Source organism: Oncorhynchus mykiss, chromosome 26 (assembly GCF_013265735.2).
Source record: "Oncorhynchus mykiss isolate Arlee chromosome 26, USDA_OmykA_1.1, whole genome shotgun sequence".
In the NCBI taxonomy this organism is placed as follows: Eukaryota; Metazoa; Chordata; class Actinopteri; order Salmoniformes; family Salmonidae; genus Oncorhynchus; species Oncorhynchus mykiss.
Genome location: NC_048590.1, coordinates 33,354,117 through 33,375,602, shown reverse-complemented (window position 1 = coordinate 33,375,602; position 21,486 = coordinate 33,354,117). Strand labels below are relative to the sequence as shown.

The 21,486-nt window shown below is 41.8% G+C and overlaps 1 protein-coding gene across 14 annotated transcripts in view; it reads right to left on the bottom strand.

Moving 5' to 3' along the window:
- Nucleotides 1-20,875, bottom strand: part of LOC110506675 (transcription factor SOX-6) — a 201,810-nt gene extending 180,935 nt beyond the window's left edge. For 13 of the 14 annotated variants that reach the window (XM_036964052.1, XM_036964059.1, XM_036964055.1 and 10 more), the window contains exons 1-2: nucleotides 20,508-20,875; nucleotides 17,722-17,830 (exon numbers count right to left, since the gene is read on the bottom strand). The gene's annotated coding sequence lies outside the window, so the exon portion shown is untranslated. Of the gene's footprint in view, nucleotides 1-17,721; nucleotides 17,831-19,479; nucleotides 19,889-20,507 lie in introns of those variants that run through there. The other variant, XM_036964053.1, reaches the window with a different exon arrangement.
- Between the last annotated feature and the right edge of the window lie 611 nt (nucleotides 20,876-21,486).

Here is a 21,486-nt window from a genome sequence, read left to right as displayed (position 1 = left end):
AGCAGCCAGGGCCGCCAGTCAGCATGGAGCAGCCAGGGCCGCCAGTCAGCATGGAGCAGCCAGGGCCGCCAGTCAGCATGGAGCAGCCAGTCAGCATGGAGCAGCCAGTCAGCATGGAGCAGCCAGAGCAGCCAGTCAGCATGGAGCAGCCAGTCAGCATGGAGCAGCCAGAGCTGCCAGTCAGCATGGAGCAGCCAGTCAGCATGAAGCAGCCAGAGCTGCCAGTCAGCATGGAGCAGCCAGTCAGCATGGAGCAGCCAGAGCTGCCAGTCAGCATGGAGCAGCCAGTCAGCATGGAGCAGCCAGAGCTGCCAGTCAGCATGGAGCAGCCAGTCAGCATGGAGCAGCCAGAGCTGCCAGTCATCATGGAGCAGCCAGTCAGCATGGAGCAGCCAGATCTGCCAGTCGACCAGACTCTTCCAGATCTGCCAGTCGACCAGACTCTTCCAGATCTGCCAGTCGACCAGACTCTCCCAGATCTGCCAGTTGACCAGACTCTTCCAGATCTGCCAGTCGACCAGACTCTTCCAGATCTGCCAGTCGACCAGACTCTTCCAGATCTGCCAGTCGACCAGAATCTTCCAGATCCGCCAGTCGACCAGACTCTTCCAGATCCGCCAGTCGACCAGACTCTTCCAGATCCGCCAGTCGACCAGACTCTTCCAGATCTGCCAGTCGACCAGACTCTTCCAGATCTGCCAGTCGACCAGACTCTTCCAGATCTGCCAGTCGACCAGACTCTTCCAGATCTGCCAGTCGACCAGACTCTTCCAGATCTGCCAGTCGACCAGACTCTTCCAGATCTGCCAGTCGACCAGACTCTTCCAGATCTGCCAGTCGACCAGACTCTTCCAGATCTGCCAGTCGACCAGACTCTTCCAGATCTGCCAGTCAGCCAGGATCTGCCGAAACCACCAGCCAGCCAGGTAGATTCATCAACCTGCCTGAGCTTCCTCTCACTCCTGAGCTTCCTCTCACTCCTGAGCTTCCCCTCAGTCCCGAGCTGCCTCAGTCCCGAGCTGCCCCTCAGTCCCGATCTGCTCCTCAGTCCAGTGGGGTTCTGGGTGAGGACTACTAGGCCATGGTCGGCGGCGAGGGTGGACTATCCAGGGACGCGAGGAGAAGGGACTAAGACATTGATTGAGTGGGGTCCACGTCCCGCACCGGAGCCGCCACCATGGACAGACGCCCACCCGGACCCTCCCTATTGTTTTGAGGTGCGTTCGGGAGTCCGCACCTTAGGGGGGGGGTTCTGTCACACCCTGGTCAAAGTATTTTGTGTTTATCTTTATTTATTTGGTCAGGCCAGGGTGTGGCATGGGTTTTTGTATGTGGTGTGTATGTGTGGGGATTGTAGCTAGTGGGGTGTTCTAGCTAAGTCTATGGCTGTCTGAAGTGGTTCTCAATCAGAGGCAGGTGTTTATCGTTGTCTCTGATTGGGAACCATATTTAGGCAGCCATATTCTTTGAGTTTGTCGTGGGTGATTGTCCTTAGTGTCCTGATGTCATTGTTCTGTGTTAGGTTACACAAGTATAGGCTGTTTCGGTTTTCGTTAAGTTTATTGTTTTGATAGTGTTTGTGTTTAGTGTGTTACTTCATTAAACATGGATTGCAATAGACACGCCGCATTTTGGTCCGACTCTCCTTCTCACCAAGAAAACCGTTACACCAACCTAAGTGTATGTCAACTTCCGACTTCAACTGTAAGTTTCAAGTGTAGACACAGTCTCTGTGCTAGGTTAGGCAGTAGGCCTGCCGTGCTGGTGGGTTAGTAGAGTGTATCAGGAGCTGCTACCAGGAGCCCTGTGTGAGGAGGCTCTCCTCATGTCCCCAGTGCCTGACACAGACTGGCTCTCCTGATGATAGTAACATGAGGTTAGCATTAACGGTGCTGAAAGCACGACAGGTGGGTCACATGAAAGGTCGCTAATTTTCTTTAGCCGGCCAAACACATGGTTCCCATTACTTTCATCCTAGAAAAACTGACAATGCTCCAAACTAAATATAAGAGGCCTCTGTGACCACTACTGTTCGCCACACATTATTTGTAAAAAAAAAAACATCTTACATTATATATGAATAGACTTTCCAAGTGGCGCGTGCTTTGAGGAGGAAACAGAGATGTAAATAAATTTAAGTGAACGCCTGGACATGCAAAATTGTGCTTTTCAGTGCGGGGAACACGATCGAGGTGATGCAAGAATAACACTTTTGGGGATATATTTTCTGTGGATGTAAAGTAAACACTGATCCACTAGCAAGACTATACCCAGAGTTCTAATAAGAGCAACACACTCTCATCATACTGTTGATTCCATCTCATCATACTGTTGATTCCATCTCATCATACTGTTGATTCCATCTCATCATACTGTTGATTCCATCTCATCATACTGTTGATTCCATCTCATCATACTGTTGATACCATCTCATCATACTGTTGATTCCATCTCATCATACTGTTCCATCTCATCATACTGTTGATTCCATCTCATCATACTGTTGATTCCATCTCATCATACTGTTGATTCCATCTCATCATACTGTTGATTCCATCTCATCATACTGTTGATACCATCTCATCATACTGTTGATTCCATCTCATCATACTGTTCCATCTCATCATACTGTTGATTCCATCTCATCATACTGTTGATTCCATCTCATCATACTGTTCCATCTCATCATACTGTTCCATCTCATCATACTGTTGATACCATCTCATCATACTGTTGATACCATCTCATCATACTGTTGATTCCATCTCATCATACTGTTGATACCATCTCATCATACTGTTGATTCCATCTCATCATACTGTTGATTCCATCTCATCATACTGTTGATTCCATCTCATCATACTGTTGATTCCATCTCATCATACTGTTCCATCTCATCATACTGTTCCATCTCATCATACTGTTGATACCATCTCATCATACTGTTGATACCATCTCATCATACTGTTGATTCCATCTCATCATACTGTTGATTCCATCCCATCATACTGTTGATTCCATCTCATCATACTGTTGAATCCATCTCATCAGAGGAAAAAGAAGAATACACATTAGTTCTCCATATAAAACATATAATACCCCTGACATATAAATAATGTGGACATGACGTGACTTCTGAAAGCTCCCAGTTGGCATGTATGCACCTAGGGCAGTATCTTTTGGCTAACGGAATTCCACATCTGTAACATTCCATATTTATATAAGATTGCTATATTTTTCCTGAGAGCGCGTGTGCATGAATGTGTGTGTGTGTGTGTGTGTGTGTGTGTGTGTGTGTGTGTGTGTGTGTGTGTTGTTTGCCACAACAATCCCCTCAAGGTGGTTTGAGCAGGCTGTGACCTAACAGTAAAATGTTGGAAATTGGAAAAATGACTTCTCTTTCTTGAATAGCTGGGAGATAAGGAGCCGTTAGCAATAAATTCAGAGAAGTGTAAGCTTATTATGAATACCTCTCAGAGCGCAAAAGCATGTACTGTTGAAATCAAAGAGAGTAATAGGCAGGTTAGCCAACCGTCATTTTAAGGATGAAGTCAGTTGTGAAATTGTAAAATCGCAAGGTTTTGCTGTCCATATCATACCCTCAGAGCACTCCCAGAAATGATTTAGAAATGTTGGTTATCACATGTCTGAAAATGTTCGAAGTTTGCAGGTTGAAAAGAAAAGAGAAACCAATACTAATCTCCACATTGAATAAAACTGCTAATAATAAGGCCATTTATCTCTTTGCTTAAACAGTGCATACTTTGAAGTTCACAAGAATGTGTGATTCTTAGCAAGTTCCCCTAGCAGCTCGGAGCAGACCTGGCTGTGCTGCACATTCCTGATGGTTTCATGTTCAATTGGCTGTGAAAGTCCACTGCATTACTCCTGCATGCCGGGCTGATAGCATACCAAAACAAGCTTCAAACCTACTACATCCTTTCCTTTTTTTGTAATCACAGGGCACGTACAAGGCCTGTGAGAGCACTAAATCAGCTTCACGGATTCTTCCACATAGGGAAAGCTAGCGCTCCTTTTGCATACTTTACAAGAGAGAGCCAGGCAGTAGGAACCAGGAACCTGAAAGGTTACCATTACCAGGGCAGCACCACATATCTGTGCATGCATTTTCTGCCCAATAGCTAAAGCTGAAAAGCCCCCAGATGAGATCTGCCGTAAAGATGATATCATAGCATGTGGTTACACAGCAGTCAGTCAGCCAGCCAGGCAGTCAGGTTTCTGCACCAGCCAGCGCTCATATACTCCCCCCCCCCCCCCCCCCCCACACACACACACACACACACACACACACAGCCGTTATTGCTCGTCTCCGCTCTGAATATTCATCCATTTTCCACATCGTCCTCAACTATCCTAATCACAGTCACTTCCCCTTTAATCACAGGGCTGTAATTAGGCCCTAATAAACCATTTTGCCGTCCTCTTGGAGCAGCTCTGTGTCACTCACATATCAAACCATGAAATACTATATTAAAGGCTGTCAACCTCAAAGGAAAGCTCCTCGGGCTGCATAGATACAGAGACTGGAGGCACACCCTCTTACACTAATTTAAATTATCGAGAGCTCCAACATGTGACGCTCGCTACACCATGCCTGAAACCGAGCTAGGCCAGGCAAAAGCGATGACTATTCCAGACTAAGGTTCTTCTGGTTTCTTATGATGTCGGGTAATTGTTTAAACCTGAGTGGATATGGCAGAAGGTCTTTCTCTGCCTGCCAAGAAGAGAAAAAGTGCTCTGTAGCACTTTTCTCCTCCGTTTTGTTTCTCCCTTTCTAATTCAGTCCAACACAGGCTTCAAGGAAAGCCTCAGTGATTTCATGTTCATCTTGGAGAGCCAGCATTGGGGACGATCACTGACCACAAGTTGATCATGATGATGGTTTAATTAGAAGCCTCTCTCTAGGCTGGCCCCAGCCCAAACTCCTCCACCCTGCAGATGGTGACCAATAAATGTAGCTTCACCGAGGAAGAGGAGGAACATCCCTCCCCTGCTTACCATCAGCCCCACCCCTAACCAAGGACATAAAGTGTTCCTCCACTGTGACATTCAACCACAACCCAGGGTCTGGCGTGGTGTGTGTGTGTGTCTGTGTGTTCCACCAACGCTATTCACATTCAGGCACAAAACTCTCTCCCTGTCTCTCTCTCTAAACGGGTATAGAGCGACCACTCCTGCTTCCATATGAGAAGGGCTTAATGATAGCAGGTTTGTTCCAGGGTAATACTGGTGTTTATTAGGTGGCCGCAATTCAATTGACCACTACAGACTTGCTTTCACTGTGAGGAGAGATGTAAGTGATTGGTTATTTACAGGGGAAACCCTCCGGTCTCTGGGGTTGAGTAAGTTCAACACGGTCATACTTTCAGTTTGTGTGTCAGTGAAGTCATGTATGTGTTTGTCTTTAACATCAGTAAGCTGGTGGTGGACGTCCGCAGTCCATCCAGTCCCGTGTGACTAATCCTCAGCCAGGACACCCCGTCCCCTCGTTTCCCCTCCTCGCCTTCCCTTCCCCTTGTGCAACCTTCTCGTCAGCCACCCCTCCCCATCCCTCCAGCAGTCTGGGTTTTCCTCAGAGTGAGTGATTCTGTTTTTACATTGGTAGTTTGGAGTACAAATTGCCTCTTTGAGCATGTCCTAAACAAACTGACTGCTCTGAAAGCAAATGTTTGAACTTTTTTCCCCACTTAAAATACTTTTGTTTCTAAAAGAAATGATTTTTTCCCTGACTCACTAATGAGAGAATGGATGAGTTTTAATTCAATTTCGATTTGTTTTCCACTTGGGTTGAAGCAAAATGTTCATATTTTCCGACATAGTGTTTATACTGTGCTGTGGTTAATATGAGACAGAGACAAAGACAGTGACAGAGACAGAGACAGAGCGAGAGACAGAGCGAGAGATCGAGAGAGAGAGAGAGAGAGAGAGCGAGAGAGAGAGAGAGAGAGAGAGAGAGAGAGAGAGAGAGAGAGAGAGAGAGAACAAGAAGAATATAACAGCTCCTGCCCCTGCTATGCCAAATGACTGGTGAGGCAGTGGGACTTTGTCATGTGGAACACATTTCTAGGATATTTATTTATATACTGTATTGACACAAACTCTCCATTCTAGAGAGGCCACAAGTAGATAAGCTGTAGCTCTGAGAGAGATGGACTCAGTAGCCTCAACCAATCACAGCTCCCTATGCTGATGAGCAACACAAAAACATTTCTAGCACTCAGCTTTAAACTGTGAGTACTCACTCAAGCAGCCAAATACAGTGTTTATACAGCCTACTGTTGAAGAGGAGGGTTGACCAGCATTGTCCTTCTCAAAACAACTCCAGTTCAATCTGCTCCAGTAGCAGGAGACTCAGTTCAGTCCACTTCCACAGTATCAGAGAGGTCTGGGGCGACACAGAGTACATTACCTTAGACGAACACTAACATCATTATCTGCTGAGTCCTCACAATGAGGAATGTTCAGACAAGCTGTTCTCAACCTCCGTCTCTCGTCTCCTCACCACTCCACACCACGAGGGCCTCTCTTTCTCTGTCCCTCTCTTCTCTCTCTGCCTCTCTCTCTCTTACTCCCTATCCCTCTCTTTCTCTCTGAACATAGGTATGAGTAAATTATATATGATGCAATAACTACATTCAAATTTTCTAAGAGAAGTCGAAAGAGAGAGAGAGCTTGTGGTTGAGTCTGCTGAAGCCATTTTCTCATGACGCACATACACCAAGTCGGTGTAAATAATCATGGAAGAAGGAAACAAAAGACCTGGATTTGTACCAGGGTAGACATTTTGGTTAACTTCATCAGAAAGTCAGCCACAAGAGCCCCCCCCCCTCCCCCCCCCCCCCCCTACCCCTCCTTCAATTTATTATATATTTATATATTTATTTTGCCATTATGCATTTGTGTAGGGAATCTTGAATTTGGCTCAATACATCCCAGATTTTCCCAATCATTTTCCAGGTCATTTTTAGTCACTTTGCCTATTCCATATGTGAGCAACTGATCAGTACTAGACCTTGCCACTAGGTCCAGTTCTTGGGTCCATGGGTCTATGTAAATGTTAGCATCTATCCATAGAAAAAGAGATACTGTAAAAGACCTGAGAGATTGTACCATCCATACTCAGTAAGCTTTTTCCAATGTATTATCTAAGAGATGGAGAATGGAGATAATTCATGCGCTGATGTCTCAGATTTCTGGGGCCTTTTTAATATTGCGTAGAAACTATTCTAAAATACTACTTACGAACAGAATTTAGAATGTTCGTACCCATAGACAAATTGTGATTTGTCAAACAATCCTAGAAGTGTGATAAGCACACCGGTAGGAGATAACCATTGATAAATACCAATTGTTTTCAGCCTTGGCTCGTGTACAACCTTGGCTATTTGCATTGCGAAACGCTCCTAATTAACCATATATGGTCAAAATCATCAAAATGTAAAACCTGTGGGGAATATATAACGCCATACATTAAAAGACAAAGGCGCAACCAAAAAAAGCTTATTAAAAAATACTTTTTCAGAGACTTAAATAGAGGTGCCAAAATATTTTATTTGGCTCGCTCAGTTGTGGCTTGACTAGTAAAAATAAAAACATTGCTACAAAGAGAGGACCATCAGGAAAATTTACTCTCACAATTTCAAAAATGTTCAACATAAATTTCTCCCATTCTATGCTTGGTAAGCAGTTCCCTTATTCCACCACTATGCACTGTGCATACGCATGGTCATGACGGTTTCTACATTTACACACACTTTCAATCAAAAGTTCCTATTGATAAATCCCACACTTTGCGTGGAAATGATCCTATGCATGGTTTACGCACAGATTGCATTTACGTAATTCTTCAGGGACATGTGGAGGGGCAAGCTGTTTAATATGGGCTGCTACTCCACACAGTCTTCCCCATCAAACTGCTGTGTGGTGAAGTCAAAGCTCGGGTGTTGCATTGTAAATCAAGGTGCCAAATCATATCTGATCAATTAGTGACCTTGTCTCATTACTTTGCACAGTAAACTTTGTGATCTATCATTTGGTGACAGTTTTGCAATGTATAAAGATGTGGATGGCAGTGGAGAGCCTTAAAAACAAATAGAACCCCAGTATTGTACAGCATCAGTGGTGCTGAGCGTCACGTCACTAAACTGCTCCCAGCATGCTTTACTCCGGAGCAGAGAGCAGGGAGCAGCACAGCACAGATATGCCCGCTTAGTCACAATCGTGGAGCATATTTTACATCTCATATCTGATGGAGCTGGCACATATCAGGCTAGCTGTCAGCCTCCAGGAACTGGCTAATGTCTAACTGCATTTGCAGTTTACAGGGACCTGCCAAAACAGAAGAGTACCGTGCTAACCCCAGCCTTACCCCACCTTAACCCCAGCTTCACTGTGGAATACCCACAGGCAGATGCAAGAAGAAGATCACTTATTTTTCAGACCCAAAGAAGCTGAATGATCAAATATGAAATACAACACGTGTGGTTCTCCATATAGCATGGTTACCTTACTGTATATGCTCTAATGTTAAAGGGATACTTTGGGATTTTGGCAATGAGGACCTTTATCTCCTTCCCCAGAGTCAGATTAACTTGCGGACACCCTTTTCTTTTGATGTCTCTGTCCAGTAGTAGTGCAATGACTAGAAGTCTATGGGTGTCAGCTAGCATGCTACCTCTAACTTCCTTCATACTGGACACAGAGACATAAAAATGTAAAAATCCTGAAGTATCCCTTTAAGTAGTAAAGGCTCATTTCATTTCAATTTCAGCTCATTACGAACCTATGCATAAAATATTTCAAGAGGAAAGGGAATTTCCTATTTTACATTTCCAAGTAAGACTATTCATGGGGCTTACATCATTCCCAGTAAGTTTATCCAGTTGGGTTTTCCTCATTACTAGTGTCACCAATCCTTCTTGTAAATGCTAATATCAATGGACAAAATGCATCCTGAATGTGATACATTGTAATTAGAACAGGGTGACGGGCATACAAAGTTTTCTTCCTGGTACCTCGCTCTCACCCAGAGAGCTGCCCATGTTGGTTTCCAGTTTGATATTTCCATAGTGTCCTTTTGTACTAAGTCCTTGGCAGCAGCCAGCCCAAGGGAAGGCCTGATCCAAACACAATGGGGGATCACAAGGGAAGGCCTGATACAAACACAATGGGGGATCACAAGGGAAGGCCTGATCCAAACACAATGGGGGATCACAAGGGAAGGCCTGATCCAAACACAATGGGGGATCACAAGGGAAGGCCTGATCCAAACACAATGGGGGATCACAAGGGAAGGCCTGATACAAACACAATGGGGGATCACAAGGGAAGGCCTGATCCAAACACAATGGGGGATCACAAGGGAAGGCCTGATACAAACACAATGGGGGATCACAAGGGAAGGCCTGATCCAAACACAATGGGGGATCACAGGGGAAGGCCTGATCCAAACACAATGGGGGATCACAAGGGAAGGCCTGATCCAAACACAATGGGGGATCACAAGGAAAGGGTTGTTCTGAGGCCTTTGTGTTCGAGCAGCGTAGAGGCCCACATCGCAGTAATCTCTCTTCCCTCGTTCTCTCACAAGACCCAACCTCAGATCTTCTCCAATTCAGGAAGGACAGAGACCACAATACACTGTCAAACAAACCAACAAGGAACTGTTGACCCCGGCCCCGTTTGGAGAAATATGCAACAAGGTCACTAACTAATAACAAGTCATGTAAATCATTGAGCGCAAGAGTGGGATTTCATGGCCTTTCCACAATAAAGGTTATGAATAAAAACTGCCAATGAATACAGTGTATATAGAACATGAAATATCACTGTCAATGTCAACGGTTGACATGACAATAACGTAAACTAAATCATGTCTATTCTGAGGGCTAAAATAAAACAGGCAGCCACACCTAGAGGCTAGATAAGACAGTGCTAGCTGACAGTGCTACTGATTACCGTCCCCTACAGAAACAGCCCTGTGTCAAAAACACACGGCCACCAAGGCCCCTCCAATTAATTCTACATATTAATGTATGATTTTTAAAAAGAGAGAATTCAACAGAGGCTGTTGCATTTTGAAGTCTAACTTAATTATGCACAACTATGCTTTGGATTAAAATAAATTGTCCAATTATTTTGCAGTCCAAACGTGAAACATATTCAATGGGTGAGTGAATGAAACAGTTCAAATTGTACCCCTTTGGTGAGTTATGAAATGATATTGTTCATGTGAAGTGATACAATTACTCAAAATGTACATTGGTTTAGCTTTATTTATACCAGTGTAAAATACTAATGCTCATTTTTAAATCAGAATGTTCCAACCCAGTTCCCTACCAAACAATTAACAGCTAATGTGATACTAGAGGTCTGGTTGATTCTATAGAGAAATCTCTCTCTGTCTCTCTCTGGTACTGTACCTTGGTCTTCAACATGTAATGTGATACTAGAGGTCTGGTTGATTCTATAGGGAAATCTTTCTCTATCTCTCTCTGGTACTGTACCTTGGTCTTCAACATGTAATGTGATACTAGAGGTCTGGTTGATTCTATAGGGAAATCTTTCTCTATCTCTCTCTGGTACTGTACCTTGGTCTTCAACATGTAATGTGATACTAGAGTGGTTGATTCTATAGGGAAATCTCTCTCTGTCTCTCTCTGGTACTGTACCTTGGTCTTCAACATGTAATGTGATACTAGAGGTCTGGTTGATTCTATAGGGAAATCTTTCTCTATCTCTCTCTGGTACTGTACCTTGGTCTTCAACATGTAATGTGATACTAGAGTGGTTGATTCTATAGGGAAATCTCTCTCTATCTCTCTCTGGTACTGTACCTTGGTCTTCAACATGTAATGTGATACTAGAGGTCTGGTTGATTCTATATAGGGAAATCTCTCTCTATCTCTCTCTGGTACTGTACCTTGGTCTTCAACATGTAATGGGATACTAGAGGTCTGGTTGATTCTATAGGGAAATCTCTCTCTGTCTCTCTCTGGTACTGTACCTTGGTCTTCAACATGTAATGTGATACTAGAGGTCTGGTTGATTCTATAGGGAAATTTCTCTCTATCTCTCTCTGGTACTGTACCTTGGTCTTCAACATGTAATGTGATACTAGAGTGGTTGATTCTATAGGGAAATCTCTCTCTATCTCTCTCTGGTACTGTACCTTGGTCTTCAACATGTAATGTGATACTAGAGGTCTGGTTGATTCTATAGGGAAATCTCTCTCTATCTCTCTCTGGTACTGTACCTTGGTCTTCAACATGTAATGTGATACTAGAGGTCTGGTTGATTCTATAGGGAAATCTCTCTCTATCTCTCTCTGGTACTGTACCTTGGTCTTCAACATGTAATGGGATACTAGAGGTCTGGTTGATTCTATAGGGAAATCTCTCTCTATCTCTCTCTGGTACTGTACCTTGGTCTTCAACATGTAATGGGATACTAGAGTGGTTGATTCTATATAGGGAAATCTCTCTCTATCTCTCTCTGGTACTGTACCTTGGTCTTCAACATGTAATGGGATACTAGAGGTCTGGTTGATTCTATATAGGGAAATCTCTCTCTATCTCTCTCTGGTACTGTACCTTGGTCTTCAACATGTAATGGGATACTAGAGGTCTGGTTGATTCTATATAGGGAAATCTCTCTCTATCTCTCTCTGGTACTGTACCTTGGTCTTCAACATGTAATGTGATACTAGAGGTCTGGTTGATTCTATATAGGGAAATCTCTCTCTATCTCTCTCTGGTACTGTACCTTGGTCTTCAACATGTAATGTGATACTAGAGGTCTGGTTGATTCTATATAGGGAAATCTCTCTCTATCTCTCTCTGGTACTGTACCTTGGTCTTCAACATGTAATGTGATACTAGAGGTCTGGTTGATTCTATATAGGGAAATCTCTCTCTGTCTCTCTCTGGTACTGTACCTTGGTCTTCAACATGTAATGTGATACTAGAGGTCTGGTTGATTCTATATAGGGAAATCTCTCTCTATCTCTCTCTGGTACTGTACCTTGGTCTTCAACATGTAATGGGATACTAGAGGTCTGGTTGATTCTATAGGGAAATCTCTCTCTATCTCTCTCTGGTACTGTACCTTGGTCTTCAACATGTAATGTGATACTAGAGGTCTGGTTGATTCTATAGGGAAATCTCTCTCTATCTCTCTCTGGTACTGTACCTTGGTCTTCAACATGTAATGTGATACTAGAGTGGTTGATTCTATAGGGAAATCTCTCTCTATCTCTCTCTGGTACTGTACCTTGGTCTTCAACATGTAATGGGATACTAGAGGTCTGGTTGATTCTATATAGGGAAATCTCTCTCTATCTCTCTCTGGTACTGTACCTTGGTCTTCAACATGTAATGTGATACTAGAGGTCTGGTTGATTCTATATAGGGAAATCTCTCTCTATCTCTCTCTGGTACTGTACCTTGGTCTTCAACATGTAATGTGATACTAGAGGTCTGGTTGATTCTATATAGGGAAATCTCTCTCTATCTCTCTCTGGTACTGTACCTTGGTCTTCAACATGTAATGTGATACTAGAGGTCTGGTTGATTCTATATAGGGAAATCTCTCTCTGTCTCTCTCTGGTACTGTACCTTGGTCTTCAACATGTAATGTGATACTAGAGGTCTGGTTGATTCTATATAGGGAAATCTCTCTCTATCTCTCTCTGGTACTGTACCTTGGTCTTCAACATGTAATGGGATACTAGAGGTCTGGTTGATTCTATAGGGAAATCTCTCTCTATCTCTCTCTGGTACTGTACCTTGGTCTTCAACATGTAATGGGATACTAGAGGTCTGGTTGATTCTATAGGGAAATCTCTCTCTATCTCTCTCTGGTACTGTACCTTGGTCTTCAACATGTAATGTGATACTAGAGTGGTTGATTCTATAGGGAAATCTCTCTCTATCTCTCTCTGGTACTGTACCTTGGTCTTCAACATGTAATGGGATACTAGAGGTCTGGTTGATTCTATAGGGAAATCTCTCTCTATCTCTCTCTGGTACTGTACCTTGGTCTTCAACATGTAATGGGATACAGGTGCTGATGGTTTTCAATTTAAAGAAAAGGATGCACTTAACCTTTTTAATTGAATGTATGTAGTTCATGTAATCTCACAGCAGAAGTCATCTGGACTAGAGGTCGACAGATTAATTGGAATGGCCGATTAAATAGGGCCGATCGGTACTTTTGGGCGACGATTTGCCAATTTTTAGGCAAGTCAGTTAAGAACACATTCTTATTTTCAATGACGGCCTAGGAACGGTGGGTTAACTGCCTCGTTCAGGGGCAGAACGACAGATTTTCACCTTGTCAGCTCAGGGGATCCAATCTTCCAACCTTACAGTTAACGAGTCCAACGCAATAACGACCTGCCTCTCTCTCGTTGCACTCCACAAGGAGACTGCCTGGTACGCGAATGCAGTAAGCCAAGGTAAGTTGCTAGCTAGCATTAAACTGATCTGATAAAAAACAATCAATCATAATCACTAGTTAACTACACATGGTTGATGATATTACTAGATATTATCTAGCGTGTCCTGCGTTGCATATAATCTGACTGAGCATCCAAGCATACAAGTATCTAAGTATCTGACTGAGCGGTGGTAGGCAGAAGCAGGCGTGTAAACATTCATTCAAACAGCACTTTTGTGCGTTTTGCCAGCAGCTCTTTGTTGTGCGTCAAGCATTGCGCTGTTTATGACTTCAAGCCTATCAACTCCCGAGATGAGTCTGGTGTAACCGAAGTGAAATGGCTAGCTAGTTAGCGCGCGCTAATAGCGTTTCAAACGTCACTCGTTCTGAGCCTTCTAGTAGTTGTTCCACTTGCTCTGCATGGGTAACGCTGCTTCGATGGTGGCTGTTGTCGTTGTGTTGTTGGTTCGAGCCCAGGGAAGAGCGAGGAGAGGGACGGAAGCTATACTGTTACACTGGCAATACTAAAGTGCCTATAAGAACATCCAATAGTCAAAGGTTAATGAAATACAAATGGTATAGAGGGAAATAGTCCTATAATTCCTATAATAACTACAACCTAAAACTTCTTACCTGGAAATATTGAAGACTCATGTTAAAAGGAACCACCAGCTTTCATATTTCCTCATGTTCTGAGCAAGGAACTGAAACGTTAGCTTTCTTACATAGCACATATTGCACTTTTACTTTCTTCTCCAACACTTTGTTTTTGCATTATTTAAACCAAATTGAACATGTTTCATTATTTACTTGAGGCTAAATTGATTTTATTGATGTATTATATTAAGTTAAAATAAGTGTTCATTCAGTATTGTTGTAATTGTCCTTATTACAAATAAAAAATATATTTTTTAAATCGGCCGATTAATCGGTATCGGCTTTTTTGGTCCTCCAATAATCGGTATCGGTATCGGCATCGGCGTTGAAAAATCCTAATCGGTCGACCTCTAATCTGGACCCAAGGTTACTAAGAAGAAAACAATTGAAGTCTTTATAAAGAAACAACACATTTAGCTTGGACTGCAGCTAAAACACAAATAACTGCACAGACATGTCCCGATGTGCAGTAGATTCAGAATCCTTATTTTAATCTAAAGCAAGACCGCAATTTGGGAATCTAGTTAAAGCCCAGATAAGTATACCGTAGCCTAGCTAATGTCCACTTAAAATTCTGAAAAAAATCTTAAGAATGATGATAACTATGTATGCGGATTTACGCATCTATCTCACCAAGACCATGTGTCTAATCATTAATCTACAGTATCCATCTTCAAGACTTGAAAATAATCTGTGTCTGTACAGTTAGATTGCTAGCCTCTGGATGCCCCCATTGTCTGATACTGATGTCTCACTGGAACCATTGATTTCATCAATATTTCAAGACTCACCCATCACCCATGAGTGGTGAGAATGGTTTGTACTGAGAGGTGTACATTTTCTCTGGGAACAAAACCTTTTCATTCAGAGATGGAGCCTGGACCCTCTTTGGACTGTCAACGTTGGAAATTAAAAGATCCTTGAGATGTGTTCACCTCAAGCCAGAAAGGGCATAAAAAGATGTGAGGATTCTTTGAAAGTCATTTTAGGCACGTTTCATTTACATTGCCAGTCTTCACTTCATTTATTAAAACTGCATTCACAGTTTGTATAATGAGAATTAAAATCATTGTACATTAGTAAAGAGCATATTTTTTTAATTGTGTCATACAAGAAAATCATAACGGTGCCAGATCTAAAGTTGCCACAGCACTTCAATAACACACGTTGAGAACTTGAAGCAGAAAAATCAGAGGACTACAAAAGAAAGACTCCTGTAATGAACATGTTGCCATCGGTTTTGATCATTGTTGAAATATTCTGCTGCAAATTAGCTAACACTTATAAAGACAGATGTCACAACATGCGCTGCCACATTTATTATCCCCAGAAATCCTCTCCCTTCTGCTGCCACACGCCCTACCTTTACCAGGCCTGCTGTTGTTTACCTGCTTCTCTCATCTTGTTTATCATTAGGCCTCGGCTGCCACTCCACTCCCCCTCAGACATGGAGAGAAGAGGAGACGAGAGGGGGACTAGTACCTGAGCCAGCCTCAACTCAACTACCTCCTGTGCTCTTTCCCTGCCAGCCTGCATCCAAGGAGCAACAGCTCTCTCATTATTCATACTGTAACTGCGGCAACTATTACTATCGCACTGACTGATTCAAAATCTCAATTGGAAAAACAAGAAGTTAAAAAAGGAGAGACTTAAGTGAAGATTGCATCTGTCATGGATGACCTTATCCAGTAACCCCCTGACAGACAGACTATCACAAGCCAAGCACAGCAAAGTGTCTGGGGTACAACAAGAAGGAACAGATGTGCACCGTACACACACGCACGGAGATTTACTCGTAGCACTCGTATCATTTTATCTCATTAACCCATAATCATTAGGCCCAACATAAATATCCAATATAGCTCAACTTATTAAATTCATAAAGTTACTGTAAAGTACTCTACATAATGTAGGCTATTTATAAAGGCAAGTTGTAACATCAAATGTTATTGATCTTGGAAAGTTGTTATTTCTCATGCTATTAGAGCAATAGCAATATGCAAGTCATAATATCATTTTGAGGGCAAAGAATTCAGTTTGGCAAGGGAATTAGCTACGGATAAACCAAGGCCATACAATTAAACTAACAATTCAACTTACTTTACCTCATGGTTCTAGGATGCAGAACTCTGTCTTAAGCATAATCACTAATGAAACCAGCTGAATGAAGCCTGTACTGCAAGGGCTAAAATAATCCACAGACAGAACAACAGTACACTTTCAATCAATGTTTCTTATTCTTATTTTCTTATTTCAGTCTTCATTGTCAATTAATATTTCAAACTACTGAAGCACAGAAACATCCCATACATATCCATTGTGTCCTATAATAGTTGTCTCTGAGGCTATTATGAAGTGGCACTGATGTAGCAGTTAACAGATCAGACTCAGTAAAAGCAACCATTGATGCAAAATGCACATACCAAAAACATACAAGAAAGACATGTGTAAATGTTTTCAAATCATTATAAATATTTTCAAATGACCAAACCCATTAGTCATCAATGTCAAATACTGTGTACACGTACATAGGCCTACATACATTCAACATGCGCACACACGCGCAGCGCACGCACGCACGCACACACACACGCATGCACGCACGCACGCACGCACACACACACACACACACACACACACACACACACACACACACACACACACACACACACACACACACACACACACACACACACACACACACAGTAAATAGAGTGATGAACTAACACTATGTGATAAGAGTAGTAATGTATTCCACAGTAGGTAAGATACCCCTTTGAGACAACAGTCCAAGGACCAGCTCACATCATGTATTTGAAAGGGAACCATTCAAAGTTAATTTAATGCTCCAGTTTTAAATTGACGCAGCACTGTAATGCCTGGTCTACACCCTGCCTCCTTAGAGAGCATATCAACATTCAATTAAACACACATGGTAGGCTACTGACCCTATGCATGTCTACCCAGCTTCATGAAGCTATTAGCTGTGCATGATATACAAAGCACAAAATAATTGACAAAATATATATACAACATATTCTGTAAACTAACAATAGCCTGGTTTGAAATAAAAAAACATCCCCTTCTGCATGTTGTCTTACTGAGATCTAAAACCACATAATTTCCATAGACTCAATAACTAAAATCAAGCATTGCATATGCTTTGTGCTCACACATATTTTTCAAAATATGATCAATATTGTGGTCAAGTGTATTATAAACTCACATTGCAGGTCTAGATTGCGCTGTCAATAATGACAATATTTCTGTACTGTCTAATCAAAAGCAATACATTCAACCCTCAGGAAAGCAATACATTCATCAAACGTAAACGTATGTAACAGTAGTAGGCTACTAAATAGGACAACACTTGTTCTAATAATTAAACAAATATTGTTATTGTTTTGCTCATCATTCACGGTCGTTTAATGACAGAAAATGGGTTTCCAATTCTTAAATTCGTCTCGCAACATGCAACTCTATTGATCTGGGATTGAATGGGGGATCTATTTAAACAAGAGAGCCACCGTGAAAGAGCGTCGAGCACAGGCTGTGAAGTATGCGGTTTCGGTGTGTCAAAATGCACTTCTAAATCTCTGAACTTACTGGCACCATATGCGTCAGGGAGTCGATATCTTTATGCCGGATCCAGTTCGGAAATGTTTTTCTCTCGCGCAAAACCTCAAGTTCCTCTGAAGTCCACGTGCAGATAGTCCTGAAAAATCAAACAGTAGGAAATACATGACATGTTACAATAGGTGAGATTTCAAACCATAAATCTGAATCAAAATGTAAAATGTGCACCAAAATGGTTAATAAAGCATTTAAATCTACTTTCATCATCGTATTAAAAGTGAAACAAATAATCCAACGTACTGGATAATATAGACCTAATCAATATAACCTTTGATTTCAATAACAGCATTGTGTACTTGACAATCAACGCGCAACACATAGAGCAAGAGGTCAATTTAAAATATTATCTGTAGTCAATGCATGTGTACAAAAACGTTGGTAAGTTTCAATTATAAAAATCGATTACATCTACCATATTATTCATATTATATTGTAATGTTCCTTTCATCCGTTTTATTGCAGTGTGGGGCGACTGTATCCTACGTTTATTTTATAGTATTTAGAGTGCGTAAAAAATAAACAAAGATGGGCAGAAACGGAGAGAAAAGGGACCTGGCAATCGCGGAGTCATTTTTTATTTCCCTGATAAAATACGAGTTGAAACAGCCGTGCAGTGAACCATCAACAGAACTCATTTGCTCTTCACTAATTTGTTACAGGCAGTGTTAAACTGTCCGTCAGAGGAAAAACGATCTCATATTGAGCAGCCAGACAGTGCCGAGTGTCCCTGTATAGCAATCAGGACAATGTGCTGAATTGGCAGTCTAATTATAAATGTGCCATTTAGACTTCCATTGGGCTCCGGTGCCACCTTACCTTATGAGGGAACTTGCACTCTCAACTAACAACAACTGTTCAAAACAAAATACCATTACGAGACCAACTTCACCCGAACAGAGGAACGAGCCGGAGGATTGTTTTTCACCCATGCAGCCTCTCTCACTTAAGATATGATTTTATTATTAGACACCGGATTATTCTGACGGTCTAGACACTATTTGGAAGTAAAATAGGAAAAAGGTGAAGCTGTCTTTAATGAAGGTTTCAGATTCCGCCTACTGAGTGGGCACCGCAATCCTATTGCATTTATTTCAAATATTAAGAAAAAAAAGGAGCATAGGAATATTCCCCGGTAGCAATAGGTCTAGGCTACATTAGGCTATAGAGTCCAGATTTGCAGTGACAGAGATATCCTCTGGATTCCTCCTCTCATACTTTAAGAACGAAGCTATCCATTGTCTGCTTTCTCTGTTTCTATTCAAATTGTTATCACTGCTTGTGCAGAAGTTAGAAAAAAAGCTTTATCTGAGACTGCGAGTGTCTTATTTTGGGAAACACCTTGTAAATGATGAGCTATCTTCACACAACAGACAAGTTCACACGAACTGCGTTGCATTTGTCCTCCCACTACCTTGGTATACAATCGTGTTTTTGTCCAAATCTCAAGTACCTTCAAAAGCCACGTGTGACATTAAAATAGCTAAATATCTGATTATAGCCTAATACGCGGTAAAAGTTATTGTTAAAAAAAATCAAAAAATGAGGGAAACTATATCCAATCTATAACACTTAGAAACAAATAAAATGTCATTATTTTGAATATTTAGCATACAATTAAACCTGTGCATTCACGTATCTGCAATGTATCTATAACCAGATTCACACCTGTCCATGAAAGGGAAAGACAATAGTGCAAAAGAGACAAAAATAATTACACTGATGACTTACGTTAGTCCCTAAAACCGTCCGAGAGCAGCGCTTTGTAGGCTTGTAGGGAAGCCTTGTCCGTGTATATCGTCTCTAAATGGGATAGCCTTTCGAGGAGTAGTTGGATTTAATTGATGGTTTATGCATTATTATAAGATAGATTTGCCTGACCTCCAGTTAAAGTTAAGGCAGAGTGAATTCCCAACCTCCTACAACATAGGAAACAATTACGAATATAAATGTTTTACACTGAATTATAATTCAGGTCGAACGATGAATATAGATTACTTAGAGTTTTGAAGAAAGACAACTAAATAAACCATATGCTCAAGTTCGAAGAAACTTGTAAATCTTGCATCCAGAAAGATCAGGGAGAAAGGAAGGATATGGAAGGGGACCTAGAGCAATGCGCACGTCATTGTCAATGAATAGTACCGCTCTGTGGACAAAGGTGCAATTGCCTCCCAGTCCCACAGGAGGAAGTTATTGAGCATCCGGATAGCAACACCATAACAAAACACACATAACTTGATGATTATTTTTTAAGAGTTGAATTTCGCGACAAGACTTTGTGGATGCGTAACCAACAATGAAATAAAAAGGGTTGCGGGTAATTAATACAGTCTACTCCAAACCTACCTAGCTGTATGTGGCTTAAATCAGTAGCCTAACTGCTCATCCAAGTGAAATATAGAGCTGTTGATATCAATACCTCGAGACGCACAAGTTACACAAGTCTCCTGTGTCGGTAAATAAAACAGGGCATCATTGTTACAGTAGCTATCCAAACCTTTCCAGAGAACGCTTGCGCTTGTCTTTTCACGTACTCTGCTTTCGTTATTGCATTTACCACGAATCTCGCGATTGAGAAGCAATAAATAAGAATGTCATCATATTCCCCTCACAAAAAAACGAGAGAGAAAACAGTTTTAACACCCCTATTGACATGGAATGAAGCGAACTCGGTTACGTACCAACAAAAACAGGCTAAATAACGCAGTTTACATGAAAACACGATTACAACATGTTAAAACTAAGCACGTTTTTACCTTCAGATCAGTCGAGAAAAGAGAGCTGCAGGTCCTAACGGTATCGTATCCCGAGTCGTGTGTTTCACGCTATATTACGTTAAAACACAACGATTACTATCTGTAGAGAAAAGGAAAGATAACTAAAGTCTGTTGTGGTTCCCACTGGCTATATGAGGGGATCCCGTTCTTTCTATGAAGTTTAATTGTCAAAACTGCAAGGAGCTTTTGTTGTTATCTATCCTCTTTATCTCCCTCTCTCTCGGAGACAAGAGAAGACGATGCAGAGCTGTCAATCTTGGCAATCAATGTGAGCGGCCATGTCGCAAGTATTCAAAGCATTTCCCGTCGTGCAACATCAGAAAGAGAGTGGCCAGGGCATTGATCTGAGGAAGGCAAAGAGGCAGGACTCCCCCTCCCAGCCCAGACAAGAGATGCGAAAGAGAGAGAGAGAGAGAGAGAGAGAGAGAGAGCGAGAGCGAGAGCGAGAGGGAGAGAGAGTTTAGTGAGTGATTAGACAGAGGGAGATTTTGCTCTTGATTTGATTAAATTGAAAAAAATATCCGATTATTACACAGCAGCACAATTGAAAGTCGAGACAACATAATTTGCACTTGAACAAACTCCAATAAGAGTTATTGTCCTATTTATCTGTAAAGTGGACTATTTAAGACATTATTTTTTGTATTTTGCCTTACTCTAAATTAATGGAACAATTGTATCAACAGCACATGCCAGAAACGCACTTCAGAGTTGAAGACAGAAAACTACTCGGTTAGGGGTTAGTTATACTGTACCTATAATATAACACTGCTGGCCTTTATAACAGATCAACGGAAGCTTTGATATGAAGTGACGTGTAAAGAACTCGAGTGTCAACCTTACCACTTTATGACAAACGATATTTGGCATAGGCGAAAACAGTCATGTAGTAGGAATACATTGATACATTGTAGCCTATAGCCTATATTGTTAATTTAAGCGTTATATAGACGAAGTA